Here is an 18,835-nt window from a genome sequence, read left to right as displayed (position 1 = left end):
TATAACAGAGAGAAGAAATGCACTTGATAATAGGAATACAGGATGTTCAATGCTGTGTTGTACATAAAGGCTGAATTGTACTGTACTGTCTTCTGCAATATGTTAAAGTTATAAATACTGCAAAAGGATTAAAGTCTTACATAAGAATCCTAACAGATACATAATACTAAATTGCTTTCCTAAAGTGTTCTACCAATATAAAATACTCCAGAAATGAGTATGATGATGACACTGTTTCAGCACCTTCACAAAAATTACAGAGTATAAGTTTTTAAACCTTTGATAATTTAATGAGAAATACTTCATTCTCATTTGCATTGATTTTATAGGTCCACTGAGCATTAAATTATACATGGTCTGTGGAATACATGTTAATTGGCATTCTGCCATGGGTTTTCTGTAGGTGCATTCCTCTTAGAATCTGCTTCTGCCCAGATTCCCCCCAAATTAAAGACCCCATATTTCTACCTCTGAAGGGTTTTACTGTTGTCCATGATGATGTTTACATTTCATTTAAATTGTCACCCCCTCACAGCATGGCTCTTCTCTCTGGTGTTTTATGTTTTGCAAACCACTGTGTAACACTTGTGATGCTCTATAAATAATAAATAATAAAAGTCCTGTAGTCCTCTGCCAGCAGCCTTTGATCAAGGAAAGCTTTCAACTGACTTCACATGAGCAGGCATAAAGTAGAAAAAGAAGGAACTTTCTTGATGGTTCGGCTGTTTATCAGCAGTGATCAACCATGTTGTTGACAGGGAGACACCAGAAACACAACCTACACCAGCTCCCAAAGAAATTCTGTTTCCTGGAGGAAGGTCAGTGCAGAGCTCTGCACATCCAGGACTGCTGCTGTGAGATCTCACTCGAGTGGGTTACAGAGTGGGAAGGTTCGGTACCCCTTAGTCTTTCCTCTTTATCAGGAGACCTCATAAGTGTGGATGCCCCTCATCTCAGCTACCATGGACAGAGAGGGAGCTGGAATAGTTTTGGTTTTGATTTCAACTTTTCCACTATCAGGTTTGAGTAAGAACCTGCAACTTCCCCATCAGGAAATTAGTCAGTTCACCTACTTTTCAAACAAGATCAAAAGCATAAAACTTTAATCCATTGTTTTCACCATTTTAAAAAGAAAACAATCTCAGTTCAGTGTCATGGCCAGTTGTTAGCAGAATCAGGAAAAAAGAGGATGTAGTAGAGAAAGGAGAAGAGAGCACAATGTGGAAGAAATAGAAAGGGAGATAGAAAAGTAGGGGAAGGACACAGTAGACATAACAGAGAACAAAAGAATATTGCTGAAAAGAGGAAAAAGAGAAAGAGACCCTGGGAAGAAAGTGGATACAGAACAGGATCTGGTAAGGGGAGAGAAACTCAGGAACTTTGTAGGTATATATGTTGCCATGCCCATCTATCTAAAGTAGTAGCAATTTCATTTCATCTACTACCATTCTGAATATTTGTGTTTTTTTAATGTACTTTGAAAAGTTTTTTATATAGAACATTTTAAATGTACATAGAAAGAATAATATAATTAAATTCGTGAAACTGTGATCCAGCCCCAACAATTACCAATACATGGCCCAAACTGGGTCCATCTCTTTCCTCACTCACCATTCCACTCCTACATTATTTTCTTGCAAACTCTAGACATCATCCGTTTCAAATATTTCAGTATGAATTTCTAAGACATAATGTATTTTAAAAAATATAACCACAATACTATTATCACATCTAAAATATAATACTAATTTCTAATAATACCAAAACACCAGCACTGAAATTTCTAATCATCTTATAAATGTCCATGCTTATATTTTTTAAGTTTTTAAGTTGTTTCTTGAATATGTATCCAAATAAGACCCTTAGATATTGGTGATCTGTCTTTTAAGTCTCTTTTAACCTATGCATTCTCCTTCTAGTTCTTTATTTTTCTTGCAATTCATTGTCAAAGAAACCATTCATTTGTTGTGTAGAATTTCCTACATTTTGGATTTTGCTCATTCATTCCCATCATGTTGTTTAATATGCTTCTCTCTCCTTTGTATTACTTAAATTGATAGTTGGATACAGAGATTTGATCAAATTCAGATTTGATTTTTGGCATGGCTGTTTCATAGATTGTGCCTTGTTCTCCCACTTGGAAACATATTGTGTGTGATGGTCTCCATTTTGAGGTTGTTAACAGACATTAATGATCAATGTCTAGATCCATTAATTAAGTAGAGGTTGAAAATAGTAATAAAATTTCATGATCCCTCTTTTTTATGAGCTGAAAACTTCTACAAAGAGAAACTATTTCATCAACTTTTTATTCATGTGGTGAATTAGTTCTAGTGGAAATGATAGGATAAGTGTTTTATTCTTTACCTAATTTGCCAGATTTCAAAATAATGATTTGGTCCACTACCATCTCCCAACAGTGATCAATGGGAATTTTTTTAAAAAATAACTTTGTGAACTCGTGATTTAACCATAAATCCGTTGACAAGCTCCAATAATTTATAGTTCTTATCCTTATTGATGCTCAAATTGTCTCAAGTTTACCCAGTAGGAGTCTAAGTTTCCTCCTCAATCCTTTTGACATGACTCTGTAGTCTTTAATAGTTTTCTTGATCTACTAATGACAAAATGTTCCAAGCTCATGTGGTACATTTTCTGCCCCAAGCCTGGAATCAGTTAGTTCTCCAAGAAGCCCTGGTTTTCTTGTAGTGGAAAATGGTATTTTTAATACCACAATCTGGGAGTCAGGAATGTTATTGCTACAGAGAAATCATTGTTTCTAGGCCTTTTGAGTAAATAGAGTTATGAAACAAAAATTATATATATGTGCAAGTTAAAATAAATCATGGATTTAAACTTACACTTCTGATTAAATTGAGGATCATAGAGATTTTACATAATTTCTTATAGCTTACATTTATATCTCCTTCTTCTACGCAAAGAATTTCAATTCTTGAAAACACTGGGAATGAGAAAGGTAGAATAGTATGTAAGTACTCATTTGTTTTATCCTACACTACACAGACACCAATCTCAGGATAGCAATACCAACACTAGCACCAAAAATACAATCATTGTAAATACTTTAGTTGTTTTTTCAGCAAATATTATCCTTAGGTTATATCCCACTAGGAAATACATGCAAATAATGGTGCTTCAAGGTCACTTGGAATAGTTCTTCTCTGTGTGGTTATACTATCAACTCAGTACATATTTAAGTCTTGAGATTGATTTTTTAATTTAATCTTGTTTCATAATTATGCAAAATATATTATATATGTATTCCAAAGTCAAATCTATAATACAAACAAATGGGTCTAGCTTTTTTCCCTGTCTCTTCTACTCTATTCCTTTTCCCTCTATAGACAACCTCCTTTTTATAGTTTATCCTTTCCCTTCTTTTTTTTTTAAACAAAGTATATCCATATTCCTTCCTGCATCAGATTAAGTATTCTATATAAGTATTTCCTGTGTTTTTCTTTTTCTCCACAAAACCATATATTCTGCAACATATTTCACAGTAGTTTATCAGTTTTTCTAATTCCTTTACAGCTGCATATAAATTCATTAGGTGGATATACCATAGTTGTTTGTCCAGTTCCGCCTTGATTGATATTAATGCTGTTTCTGTCTTTCCCTATTAATAATCATTCTGCAGTGACTAGTCATGGTCCTACATCTTTTCATATTTTTGCCAGTATATCTTTGGGATGAAATTTCTAGAAGTTTGGCTGCTGGGCTAAAGGGTAAGTGAATTATTTATTTTGCTTGGTATTGAAAAATGTCCTACCATAGGGTTTGTTTAATCTTCTATTTCTACTACAGTGTATGAAAGTATCTATTTCCTCACAGCCTTACCAAAATATTATGTTGTCTAGCTTTTCTATATTAACCAACCTAATAGGTGATAAATGGTATCTCAGCACAGTTTTAATTTGTGTGTATATTATAATGGGTGAGGTTGATTACCTTACATCTAGTTAAGAGAAACTTGCATATCTTTGCTAATGAAGCTGGAGGAACAAGGCTCTCTGACTTCAGACTATACTACAAAGCTACAGTAATCAAGATAATATGGTACTGGCACAAAAAAAGAAATATAGATCAATGGAACAGGATAGAAAGCCCAGAGATAAACCCATGCACATATGGTCACCTTATCTTTGACAAAGGAGGCAAGAATATACAATGGAGAAAAGACAGCCACTTCAATAAATGGTGCTGGGAAAACTGGACACCTACATGTAAAAGAATGAAATTAGAACATTCCCTAACACCATACACAAAAATAAACTCAAAATGGATTAAAGACCTAAATGTAAGGTCAGACACTATAAATCTCTTAGAGGAAAACATAGGCAGAACATTCTATGACATAAATCACATCAAGATCCTTTTTGACCCACCTCCTAGAGAAATGGAAATAAAAACAAAAATAAACAAATGGGACCTAATGAAACTTAAAAGCTTTTCCACAGGAAAGGAAACCATAAACAAGAAAAAAAGACAATCCTCAGAATAGGAGAAAATATTTGCAAATGAAGCAACTGACAAAGGATTAATCTCCAAACTATACAAGCAGCTCATGCAGCTCAATATCAGAAAACAAACAATGCAATCCAAAAATGGGCAGAAGACCTAAATAGACATTTCTCTAAAGGACATACAGTTTGGCAACAAACACAGGAAAATATGCTCAACATCACTAATCATTAGAGAAATGAAAATCAAATCCACAATACGGTATCACCTCACACCAGTCAGAATGGCCATCATCAAAAAATCTGGAAACAATAAATGCTGGAGAGGGTGTGGAGGAAAGGGAACCCTCCTGCACTGTTGGTGGGAATGTAAATTGATACAACCACTGTGGAGAACAGTATGGAGGTTCCTTAAAAAAACTAAAAACAGAACTACCATATAACACAGACATTCCACTACTGGGCATATACCCTGAGAAAACCATAATTCCAAAAGCTATATGTACCACTGTGTTCATTGCAGCACCATTTACAATAGCCAGGACATGGAGGCAACCTAAATGTCCATTGACAGATGAATGGATAAAGAAGATGTGGCACATATATACAATGGAATGTTACTCAGAAAGGAACAAAATTGAGTTAATTGTAATGAGGTGGATGGACCTAGAGTCTGTCACACAGAGTGAAGTAAGTCAGAAAGAGAAAAACAAATACCTTATGCTAATACACATATATGGAATCTAAATAAACGGTACTGATGAACCTAGTGGCAGGGCAGGAATAAATATGCAGATGTAGAGAACGGACTTGAGGACACAGTGGGGGAAGGGGAAGCTGAGATGAAGTGAGAGAGTAGCTTTGACATATATACACTACCAAATGTAATGGATGGCTAGTGGGAAACTGCCGCATAGCACAGGGAGATCAGCTCAATGCTTTGTGACAACTTAGAGAGGTGAGATAGGGAGGGTGAGAGGGAGACTCAAGAGGTAAGTTATATGGGATGTATGTATACATATAGCTGATTCACTTTGTTGTACAGCAGAAACTAATACAACATTGTAAAGAAATTATACTCCAATAAAGATGTAAAAAATAAATAAAAATAATAAATGATGCTGGATTAAGAAAAAAACCAAACTATTTCTCTACCCTATTTTTTTATCTTCTCTTTTTATTTTTAGAATTTTTTTATATTAAAAAAATGTAATCCTTTCTTTGTGATATAAAATTAAAAATATTTCCCCCAATTTGTTGTCTTGTTCCTTCATTTACGGTTTTTGTTTTCCATGCTAAATTTTTATGTAATTAAATTTATTTCTCTCCTCTTACTGCTACTGGATTTTGAATTATGGTATAAATGTTTTCCCTATTTCTGGGTTATAAAGGAATTCATTCATGTTTGTGTCAAATACTTTTATGGATTCTATTTTGTTAACTTAAATTTCAGGTCCTTTTGAACTTTCTCCTTTTTAATGATATGAAAGATGGATGCAAATTTACCTTTTTTCATATATTTATATATGTCCAATTATCTCAGCATTTTAATTACATGTCTATTTTGTCCTCTTTTTCTTAAGTATATTTTTGGTATTTAGGAGTGTTTGCATTTTTGCTCAAATGGTTATTTTTACACTAATATTTTTACTCACCATCTTAAGCCCTCTTTTTTTGATTATTGTCTAGTGATTCCCCACCATAAATATATTGAAATCGAGTTAAAACCCTTCTTTTCCTTCCCGTTTTTCTTTCCTAACATCTGATTTGAAATAATATCTTTTTATTCTTAAATTAACAACTGTAAGCCAATCAGCAACTTCAAATGCTCTCCCCATTCACCTTCCCTGCTCTGTTTTTGATAGTTGTTCTTTACCTATGTTGTTTCTTCTAGCACCTCTGTCTACTTTTACAGGTGAATTTAGAGAGACTCAAAAGTGGTGCTGCTCCTACAGACATCTTCCCAGGATTCTCCTCTGCTTATTCTTTTTTGACTAATTTAATTTTTTACTTCTTTAAATTAGTAGTTCTCAAAGGAATAAGTTTTGAAAAGTTATGGAGATATTTTGGCTATCACAGTTATTAAGAAGTCCTAAAGGCATTTCGTGGACTGAGGCTAGTGGTACTAGACAGTCTGTAAGGCATAGTACAGTCCTATACAACAAGGAATTATCCCATTTTCCATTTTTGACCCATGTCCATGGCTTTTGAATGCCCTTTTCAATATTCATGTAAGGAAAACCATTGATGATTTTCCAAGCCTAGAATCTAACTCTGTATTATGTATAAATTCAAAATATGTTTTTGCAGATTCATTTCAATATATGCTGAATTTCCAGGAATACAACTACCATGTAACCTGAAAGAAGACTAAATTTTGTTTTATTTGGACCTGTACCAAGAGTTTTTCATCATTTGAGAAAATTGTCACTGACAACAACATCACTCACACTATTTGAGTAACCAATGCAAAAAACTTGTGTCAAAGTACATTTGTAGCTGTGGCATTCACAGCAATTCTTCATGCAAATGCAACTGACTACCTCATTTTGTTTTCTAGTGTAGTCATTTCCCCACATTTACATATTTAAATGTGTATTATTTTATAATAAATTTGTTTAATTGTATACTTTTATTTCTCCTCAGTTCTTTTTAAACTAGAGAACATTATTGATTTTTTTAAAATTATGGGTGAAATTTCATTTCAGTAAATATTATAACATATGTGTTTCAACCTATTGCAGGCAATAAGTATCATAGTGTTGAGAACTAGGGATCTGGATGGTCCTGAAAACCAAAGAATAAGGAAGGAGGTTGTATCTTTGGACCACAGCAGCAACATCCACAGAGGTGATGACCCAGATGTAAGAACCTCACAAAACCCTGAGGGGATGTTTCCTGTCCATAGTCTTGGCAGAAGCAGAGCCCTTTAAAGAGCAATGCTCATGGGGAAGCTTGTTCTCAACCTATCATCTGTGGAAGAGTGAAGAAAATTTAAATAATGACACAGAAAATATTAAGGAACAATTGTGAACTAGGTAAACATCAATTACACACCAGCTGGATAATGAGATTGTATACTGGTCAACTTATGTGATCTAAGTCATATCTTTATTTAAGGAATGCCATAAACCAGACTTCACTCACCCAATGAGGCTAATGGTCTTTATCAAGCACCTGGTTTTACATGGCACTGTGTTGGATACTGCACAAGAAAAATGAAATGGACAATATTACCTTTGCACTGGCTTTCAAGCAGCCACATTTCTACAAGGTTAAATGTGACAGTATTTAGCTAATAAAATGGCTGCTTCTTGCTCTGTAATTCTAGACTTCATGAGAGTAAGTCTTAGCAACACAAAGTTAACCTAATTTGAACTCCTCTGGTTGGGATTCCAGGCTGATGTTGCTCTGTGTCAGTCATTATCTCTGGGTCACAGACAAAAAAAGTATTCAGCCAGTCCAGTGAGATAAAGGCAAGATTCAATTGAGTAAGAAAAATGCTGTAAGGTTCTAGTCACAAGTGGCTATATTAGTAGATTGTGATGTTATTTGTAAGTAGAGACACCAGTGATGGATTATCAGTTTGTATTTACTGTGTGATCCACTTGGTAGATCCCAAAGGGCAGCCCATTTTCAAAAGGATTTTGCCCTTGGTAGCAGCACAGTCCATTCACTTTATGATCTCCTCCTAGTTTTCTGACAGCTAAAATTTATATAACACAAACTCCTTGAAATACATGTCTAACTCACTTTCAGAAAACAGCTTCCAATACTTTAGTGGTTTGCAATGGAATAGTCCTCCATTTGGAGTATGATGTGTTTTTAGTTATAATATGTGGAATATCATGATATTGGTTTGCATATATATGTATATATACATTGGGTTATATATATATATACATATTCAGAAAAATTAGCTTCCTCCAGGAAGGAGCTGATACTTATTTCTGTATCTCTAACACTGAGTATTGTAGACATTCACTAAATGTTTGTAGAACTGAATAGAACAAAGAATTAATTTGCAAGCTGAAGAAGATACATAAAGTCTATAGAAAACATCTAGCAATATGGGCAGAGATGGTATCTTGAGCCAATTATCCATTTAACAAATATCTATTCAAGACTGTCTTGTATCTTGGTTAATTCATTTTTCTGTAGCTGCCAAAATGTACTCTAACTAATACAGATTTATATGTCAAACATTATAGTCACATGCATTATTTATTTCAACCATCACAATTACTCTAAGATGAGCAATTTATATGTTATCCTCAAATTGTTTGGAAAGAGTAAGAGATTTACCTAAGTTGCTAGTGACTGGGAGAGCTTGGATAAATCCAGTTTCCCTGATTCCTTCCCTGGGAAATACAAATGCTACCTTCTTCTTCTACCCTTTCTGGGACCAAGATCCCTTATGTTTTCAACTCTGCATCCAGATTTCTGGCTTATCCAGACATCTCGTTCTGCTGCCAGTGCCCACTCTCTGAAGAGAAGCACTTGGAGAAGCTCTAGAGAGTTGCATCTGCTTCTTTGCAACACAAACTAAAGGGTCTGGTTAAAAATAGGTCTTTTTAAAATCCAGAGGTCTGAGCACATACGAGGAGCCAAACTTAAGGGGGAAGATCAGTGAAGCAGCCATAATCACTGGAGTCTGTAGGGGAAAGGAATCTACAAACACTACACCAGACACATTATAAAGGGCATCCCATTTTGTCCTCAGCTCAAACCCATGAAGAGGGTATTAAAGCTGCCATATTACAAATGAGAAAACCAATGGATTAAGATCCTTGCTAAAGATCACAGAATTTGACCCCGGGTTTTGCTCCATTTCAGTGTGCTGCCTGCTGTTCTGTATCATAAATAATGAGAAGGGCTACTTCTAGACATAGTCAAAGTCTTCTTTCCTTACTCTTTTATTGCTTTCTTTTTATTCAATTTTAATTTTTAATATATTTATCTTTTTTGAATTATCTATGAATTTGTCAAGGGGAAGTGACCCAATAAAATATTTAATAGAATTGGAAATAATGCTGATAAAAGGATATTTTACTTCTCCCTTCCAACACTTCCTGGGTTATAATATCATCTCTAGGCATAGTAACTGTGAAAGGCCCTAAATCTGCACAGAGGTCTTATTTTTTAGGGCCTGCTCCCATCCCACCCTCCAACTTCTTGATTTAGAATACCTCTGCCATTGTCTTGGCATCTTTCTTATCTATAACATTCTGATAAGGACTAAGCCTCTCCTCATATATACAATTTAGGTAACCCGACTGTTACAAAGAAGAATCCAGAAAGTCTACAACTTAATTTGGTGGAGCTGTGAAGCATAATTATCAAAAAATAAAGGTAACTTCCCAAAAAGAAAGGTTTTAAAAACCTTTTATATTTCATTTATGAGTAAAGGAAAACAGTGGAAAGATAGGAAGTGTAGTGGTGGTAACTGAGAGACCAGCCCAGTCCAAGATCTGCAAGATCTGCGATTAGATGGCAAACAGTGTGTGGGAAACTAAATCAGGACTAAATCTGAGGTCCCGGGGGACCTCAGAAGGGACTTTATTGGTTATTCAGTGTATAACATTTGAGTGTGCGCAGCAGTTTCTGTCAACTTTAGTGTCCATCTAAAGAGCTCATTAAGATTTCAGACCCCCTGAGTCTCCCTGCTTCGGGTCTACTTACTCCCTGAGAGGTTTCTCTTCAGTTGATTTGCCCTAACATGTCTGCTTTCAAAGGTCATGGCTTTATGGTCTCAGTATGACTACTAGATATGAATATAATATCCAACTAACCTGATACCACATGAAATTCAACTCAAAGTTGCCAAGTGTTTCTAGCCTTTTATAATTACCTTCCCTTCAATAACAAATGTAGTAAATGGCTAAATCTCACATAGAAGGGGAGAACTAGTATCTGCCTATCACTCCACCTGATATTGACAGGGTTGTTTTTCTTGAGGTGCCTGGATTTCAATTAGTCACCTCTCAGGCTGATTTCTTGTTTCCCTTTAATTCATCATCTCACTCACATCTCACTTCTATGAAAATTTTCTCTTACTTGCTTACTGTGACCCAAATGTGGACCAAAGTCCTTTTCATTGATTTCCCTAAATACCACTATTACAAGGCAGATGTGCACTGGAGAAACTTGGGGAATTACAAGACAACATCTTTATCAGGCAATAGTGTTCTTAACTATCTAGAGGGTAGCCTTTCTCAGTGGACCATGCCTGTAACCAGTGCAGTGCCAAGCTATATTGGAGACTGAGGCAAAAGGGAAACAATCAATAATACTGATCCTGTCTTTATTAAATTTTTGATATTTTGTTCACCATAGACTGTTCTGCATTAATTTTGATTTTTTTAAATTGCATTAAATATTATTTACCTTGATTACTGACTTTTTTGGTAATCCTTCTAATTTTGTATCAGAGGAAAATGTCTTACTTGCTTCATCCTCATCCTGGTCCATCATCCCAGCTCTTCATTGTTTTCTTAGACTAGCATTCGTAAACTTTACAGTATATTGAAGTCACATGGAAAGCTGCATCGGAAATGTCAGGGGACCATTCGGTAGGTCTAAAGTGGGCCTTAGGGATCTGAATTTTTAATAATTATTGCTATGAGTAGAAATATATTCTCCAAAAACTTATGTTGAAGTCCTATCTCCTGCTACCTGCGAATGTGATCATACTTGGAAATAGGGTCTTTGCAGAAGTAATTAAGGACAAGGTAATACTGGAGTAAGGTGGGCCTTTAATCCAATATTACTGGTATCCTTACAAGTGGAGATGAGACACAGAGATAAACACACATACTGAGAAGAACACCACTGACGCATAGAGATGAAGGCCATGTGGCTGTGGAAGCAGAGATTGGAATTATGCAGCTGCCAGCCAAGGAACGCCAACAATTCCTGGCAACCACAAGAAGTTAGAAGAGAGTATGGCCCCTGTGACACCTTGATATCAGACTTCTAGCCTCCAGACTGTGAGAAAATAAATTTCTATTGTTTTAAGACACTCAGTTTGTGGTACTGTGTTATGGCAGCCTTAGGAAGCTAATAAAATCACCTACCTCCCTCAGTAATTCCGATGTGAATGGTCCATAGGATAGCATCTGATCTTACTCAAAAATTTTGTCAGTCCATCTGTGGAAATTTAAGATTCTCCTTGTTTTATTAATTAAACAGAGAGATTTAATGTTCCTTGTCTTATTTCTATAGCTATCAGAGCATAACCCAGAACCTATTTTTCTCAACAAAATTGATTTAGGAAGGTCTGTATATTGGCTGGGTTGAGATTTGAACATGGGTCCTCCAGTATCTTTAGCTTGTTTTCTTTCTGCTATGCCAGGCTGTATCACTTTCCCTAGTCTATTCAAGAGACCTCCTTAAAAGCATACCAAATGGATTTGTCCTTTTTAAAAATAACTTTCATAATCTATTCATAGCTTTCTGTAGTTTCCTTTGTTAAACTGCCATGAGGTAAGGAAATTATTCTTTTAATAACTTTTAAAACATTTTATGTTGCATTATGAATCTGTTTTTCTGTTTCTATTGATGACTTCATTGGAATAAAAACAGTCAAGGATTATGATCTCTCAAAGCACACAAACATAATTTTATAGTCCCAGAGATTGTGACTGCTACAAAATTGCTCATATTAACCACACAATTAACCCTTTTTCTTTTACAAAATTTCTAGGACATGAGGCATTTGCAGAGGTTAATTGGTATCATGTACGTATATGTCTTTCACCTGAAAATCTATATAAATTAGGATGCAGAACATTGGATAAGGCAGAAGTTAAGGCATATCGATACAGGGAAGTGGGTTGAAGGAATAATTAGTCAGCAACACCAGTTCCACCTCCACATTCACCTGTCAGAAATCAGGAAAGACTTACAGGCTGCAATAAATTCAAGTCCCCTGAGCCCATCACACCTTATGAATTCAGATTCATAGAGGGGTCAGAAAGCTGGGCTCCTGCTTTCTCAACCTTCCATGAAACACCATGAAAAGGTTATGCAACATTCTCTTTCCTACTCTACAGGAATGAAGAAGAAAAATAAAATTAATTTCAGGGAGCTTTGTCTTTAATCTCAAACCATTCATTCATCCAAAAAATCATCACTACAGTTCAGGAACTGTGATGAGAATATAAAGATGAGAACATAAAGTCCCTTCTCTCATGTTTCTAAATAACCACATCCATAAGAGAATTGATATGCACTGTAGCAGAGGTATAAGAAAAATGTAATGGGAAATAGCTTATAGGGAGGCATCAAAGAAGGCTTCACAAACAGGGTCACTTTTTAGTGGAAACCTGAAAATGAGTAAGACTCTAAAGGATTCAGAAGTTGAGGGTTGAGAAGAAATCAAGGCACTTTAAAGCAAGGGTGTCCTTTAAAAATTTCTATGATGACGAAAATGTTCTGTATCTGCACTATCCCATACATGTGGCTATTGGGCACTTAAAAATGTGCATAGTGTGACCAAGGAACTGCATGTTTCATTTTATCAATATTAACTAGTTTATAATTAAATTTAAATCATTAGCGGCTACCTCACTGGACAGCATAGCTTTAGATAAAAGAAACAGTTTGTTCAAAAGAACAGAAATCTAAAAGCATGGTTTCCTGTCACAAAGTAGCAAGTGTTTAAGGGGATAAGGTATGGGATTTTGATAGGAATGGTGGAAAGCAGGAGGTGATAGGGCTAGAGATGTTGGTTGGGCTTGAATTACACATGGTCTTATATACCAGTAATATATCAGAGACATTGAACTTGATCTTTCAGGTCGTTAGTGCCATAGAAACATTTTGAATGAGTGCTATGGTATGATTTCATTTTAGATAATTACACTGGCTTTGGTTGGCTTTTGTAAGTATTTAGCACAGTGTTTAGTATTTGGAGTCGTATTAATTACATAGTTTAAGGTAAGGGGGTCAGGGCCCACTTGGGTTGTGGGCATTTCTCACTTCCCAGTTACAGCCCTGGGATTTCAAAAAGGAGAATACTGAAGTTTATAAGTAATATTTTGGCTGCTTGATATTTCTCCCAACTTTCTTTCAGGTTCTTAAACAATCATAGTATACGGCAAAAACTTCATTCAACTGTTTTCCTAGGATATAAGCTCATTAAGCACATGATAGGCACAGATTTCTGAATACAGTGAACTGATCTCCTATTGGTTTCATCTCTAACCCTTAGGTAGCCCCTGGCACCAAGGTACTCATGATGTCTTAATAGTGAATACGGTTGGTTTTGTGGGTTATGAAAAGAATGCTTTAGATTAATGACCATTCTTTTCCCTTCCAAAATCAGTCTCTTACTTTTCTTGGACATATTTTCTAGCTCTGTTTTTAAAAGAAAAAGTCATGGATATGAAATGAAGTAACAACATTGTTTGGAATAAATTTGTCATTTATAAAAGCTTTATAGCAGTGCCCAAGGCAGAGACTCCAGAAACAGACTGCTCTAAACTGATTCAGACCCCAGGGTGCCATTTCCCAGTGGTATGCACATTGCTAGGTTACATAAACATTCTGTGTCCTAGCTTTCAGAGATGGAAATAATTGTACTTAAATCATTGTTCCAAGAATTACAGGAGTTATATGAAGAATAACTCAGTTCCTGGTTAATGGTAAGTACTTAATACATGTTAACCACTGCTATTATAAACCCAAGCTTTCTTTGGTCCCCTCTCTGATCATGGCCTCCAAGGATTCTAAGAGAAATTCTGGTTTTGTATTACAATAAAAAAAGTTAATTTGGACCATCCTCTCCTTCATTACAGACAAAGAACATGAGTGTAAAGTACATTAACACCTCAGATTAGATTTAAAGGAAAATCCTCTTGACACTGATGATTTTTACATTTAAAAATTACTTTCTGAGAAACAGCATGGTCACTACTTCCTACAATGAACTTTAAACATGAAATGAAATTTCACAGGTCAGAATCTGCTGGAATCAGGCACCATATGATCTTCTGGATTTTTCTTTAGGAACCAACTTGAGCTAGAGACAGGCTGTAAATGGCAAGAAAGGCCTACATCAGAATTGGGCTCCTGCTCTACTACGGGTTGAATTTGACAAATCACGTAACAAACAAGTAGAGCAAGCTTAACATTTTTTACAAATTCATTAGAAAGTAAAATCAGTGAACTGATAACTGATTTGATGTGTTTTGAAAGTAAGGGAGATGAAAGAGTTGAAATTGAAACTGAACTTCCTTCCTCGGCAACTATATGATGTCATTCACAGAGATAAAATTGTTTTTTATTCATTCAACAAAGAGTTAACAAGTGTCCACTCAATTCCTGGCACTCTTCTAATGAAAATAAAACAGCAGTGAGTGTTTCAAAGACCTCACTGTCATTAAGCTTGCATTCAAGATGGGAAAACAGATCATAAATGAGTTCAGTTTGTGACATATTGAGTTAAAGGTACCCATTAAATCTCAAAGTGGAAATGTCCAGATGGCAACCTGTTACATGGTTAAAGTTAGAAGAGGGCTCTAGGTTGTAGACAGAGATCAGGAGCCATTAGGACATAAAGGGCTGTTGAGATGATGGGAGAAAATGAGATCCCCAGAGACAGACTATAAGGATAGAACCTTGAGAAACACCAAATGTAAAGAAAGAGAAATCTTGTAAGGAAACAAAAGAGGAAGCCAAAGAAATGGATGCAAAGTCAGGAATGCAGGATACCATGGAGATGCAGTGAATAGAGGGTTTTAGAAGAAGGGACCAGGCAATGGCATTGAATGTGCCAAGAAGTCAAGGACTGGGAGGCCTTCACTGAATGCAACATCAGGAGAGAGTGGGCTCACCTAGCTCATAAGGGAGGAAGCCAGGTTTAATTGGGAGGAGGGATGGTTGGGAAGTGAGTTGGAGGAAACCATACATGTAGACATCTCTCTCAGAAAATAGGATTTTGAAGAGGAGAAAGCACAGTGAAGGTTAGATACATGAGAACACTTAAATGTTCTGAGGAGAACAAGTGAGAAGAGAGAGAAATTACAGACAGGACAGAAGGGAAATAGTTGATGGGCAGAGATTCAGAGGAATAAGAGTAAGGGATGAGCCCTGAACATGGAAAAGAAACACCTTCACTGTAAGAGATCAGAAGGAGGAAGGATGTGGGTTTTGTGTATAGTAGGGAATGAGCGAAGACAAACCTGTAGAGGTAGGAAGAGGACCTTATACTCTGTATTCTGTTGTACTTTATCTTATAGGAGATGTAGATCCTTTAAGGCTTTAAGCAAGGAAATGCATGGTCAGGTTTGTCTTTCACTTATATTAATCTGGCAGCAGAGTCAAGAATGCATCTGAGGGGAACAAGGCTTAAAATAAGCAGACCAGTTTGGAAGACTCTGGAATAATCTGACAGTTGCAAAGATCCTGAGTCCATGTGGTCATAAAAAAGGATGGAAAAGAGGGTTCAGATCACATTCAAAGTTAAGCTGGTCAATGTTAATGATTGGTTAGGTGTGGTAAATGAAAGAGAAGGAAATCAAAAATGATCCTCAGATGACTGGCAAGTTCACGAGAGAGTCATTAACTGATGACAGAGAAGACATGAGGAGAAAGTTTAGGGAGAGGATGTTAACTGTGGGAATGACCAGTGATGTGTGTATAAATTATCCTGTGGAGATGTCCAGCAGACAGTTGGATATGTAAATCTGAGGCTGAGGAACTGGGCTAGAGGCATATTCACCTATAGTAATACTCATATTTATTTACACTTGACTGCATGCAGGTACTTTACTTACACTGCTTTATTCTCACATCAACTCTGTAAGACAGATATTGTAATTCCCACTTTATACAGAAAGTAGCTTTTCTTTAATCACTGAGGTAATGAGTGGTAGGATCTGTGAGAAGGCCTGTGAGAAGGCATCAGTGCCTACGTGCTAAATGAAGTCACAGACAAAGCTGCACTAGCCCAAGGATAGTGTGTAGGAACAAGAAGGGGGTAAGCATTCCTAAGTGAATAATATATTTTAAAGAATGAGCAAAAGAAGAGACTAAGCCAGCAACAAAGGAAGATTGTCTATTCACTGGAATATGGCAGAAAATTTCATACCCTCTCTACGCTTGCTACACAACCATCCTATCTCAATGTTCTAATGTACAGGCATTCTGTACATATCCAAACTGTACATATCCTTGGTTGCAGCAAAAGTAAATTTTACACATTAATTAAAATTTGGCCACACAACTTTGAAGGCCTTGGAAGACCATTTGATAACTATGGCTAGTCTCTGCCTGGTTTTCCACCTTAGAATTGGCATCTGGCCTCATTTAGTTGTGGCACATTGCCAGGCTTCAAATTCTAGGTGCAAACTTCCATCCCAAGACTGCTCCACTGGACATAGAATTTCATTTGGCTGGACACTCTTTCCCTCCAATTCAAGCCCCCTAAGAGTTCTCTCACTCTGCACAGAGTCTTATGTTCTGCACAAGGTCTACTCTCTTACTGAGCAGCTACAGCCTCAAGGAAGAGCTCAGTCCTTCTTTCTAGTGATTTTCTCAGTCAATGCATTAGTCTTTCTTGTAATTAGAAAGGTTATTGCTGTTATTTCTTATGCTGCGTAAGAATCTTCACTGCCATCCCTAAATTATAATCAGTTTTCTAAAAGAGCGCTATAAGGAGTTCCCTGCTGCTGCTGCCTCGCAAGAAAACTGCAGGGAATATGAATGAGTTTAAGCTTTGATAAATTTCTTTGGCAAAGTAGGGCCTCATGCTAAGTGACAGCTCAAAAATTGCTGGGAATGTTTCAGAATTCCAGTTTGGTCCTACCTGAGTGTGGTCATAGTGGGGGTGATTGATAGTCTGGCCTGAGAAGCAGCTTAGCACTGTCTCATAAAATGTGCTGGAAAGACCATCTAATTATGTTAAACCTCGTGACTTTGTGTTCTGTGGAGTTGGAATGGCCTCATAAATCAGACATGCCTGGTTTCAATAGCTCCAATCAAAGGGAAAAAGAAAGAAAAAGACACTATATTTGTGTAAGGCTGTCCTACAAGGGTCTTAGAATAGTAAGAGTGTCTTTTTGAAATGTTTACACTCATATGCACACGCTCCCAACACATAAAATCAAAGACAGGGCCATTTTCTTTCCTTTTTTTTTTTTTTGTCTGATCAAGATGAACTTTCTATTTCCATGCAATCTCTCTCCTCCATTCTGTTGTGATTGAGCACAGAAAAAAGGTAACTTTTTCTTCTTCTCATTACCCCACAAGCTGAGCACAGTGGCCTTCATGGGGTGGGTAATCAAGCCAGTAAGGCAGCACCCTTGACAAAGATCCTGAAAGGTATATGGTGTAATCACCCGGCTGGGGCTGGGCCGCAGCTGGATGATTCTGCCTGGTCGACCTGTGTGAAACTGCAGGCAGCCATCATTTAAATTGGGTTTGTCTGATTGGCAAGTTGAAAATCCTTTAGGACAAGACGGAATTTATGACAAGATAGGTATTTGATTATAGTTCATAGTTTCACTTTATTGGTCCATCAAATGCAGCGCCACTAATGTAGACATATTTAACTCAGGAAAACTTTGAAGATCCTCTCTCCTCTTTTTATTGATGTCAATTTAAACTAATAAAGTGAGAAAGATTGAAAAATTGGACATGACTGAGCCTTCCACTCTAGACACTCCTTACCTGTTCTCCTCTGAGCATTCAAATGACCACCCATGAGTCCCTCAGAAATCCATTTTTGAACTCTTAAATCTCAGCCTATCTGTCACTCTTACCTGAATATAAAACATCTAAGAAGTTTACATTTTCTTTCGCTGTGGTCTGTTTTTATTTGTATTATATCAATGTACATATTATTTTCAAGAGAAATTGTATAGCAGATTGTATTAAGGGGCAAATAGATATATATAAAGTGTATATGCATATGTGTGTATATGTGTATGTATATATATATAGTCAACACATATGCACTTACAGAAAAATACATTTAACTTAAAAAGACAGTACAGCTTACTGATACTGTTTGTTCTGCAGCTGTAATTTTAGAATGGCAATGTCATCTAGAATTAGCTGATTGGAGAGTGTTTAGGTTACATCTAAATTATATGAAAATAGTCAATCAATTCTGAAAGAAAAGAAAAAAATATATATATATATATTCAGCTAGCTATCTTTGTTGTGTAGAACAAAAAAAGTTTGATTACATTTTCACATTTCAATTGACTGTGCAATATCTTATAGTAATTTAAAATAAAAATTAACTCTACTGTGGTTCAAGACTCTATAAACCTGTCTAAGGAGAATACCAGTCCCCTGTGGACCCACACAAAGGGGCTGGCGACACACTATGTAATAGTTACCCA

Source organism: Monodon monoceros, unplaced genomic scaffold (genome assembly GCF_005190385.1).
Source record: "Monodon monoceros isolate NGI ecotype Baffin Bay Population unplaced genomic scaffold, NGI_Narwhal_1 Super_Scaffold_7, whole genome shotgun sequence".
In the NCBI taxonomy this organism is placed as follows: Eukaryota; Metazoa; Chordata; class Mammalia; order Artiodactyla; family Monodontidae; genus Monodon; species Monodon monoceros.
The sequence above is the reverse complement of the archived record's forward strand: the minus strand, read 5'-3'. Positions refer to the sequence as shown.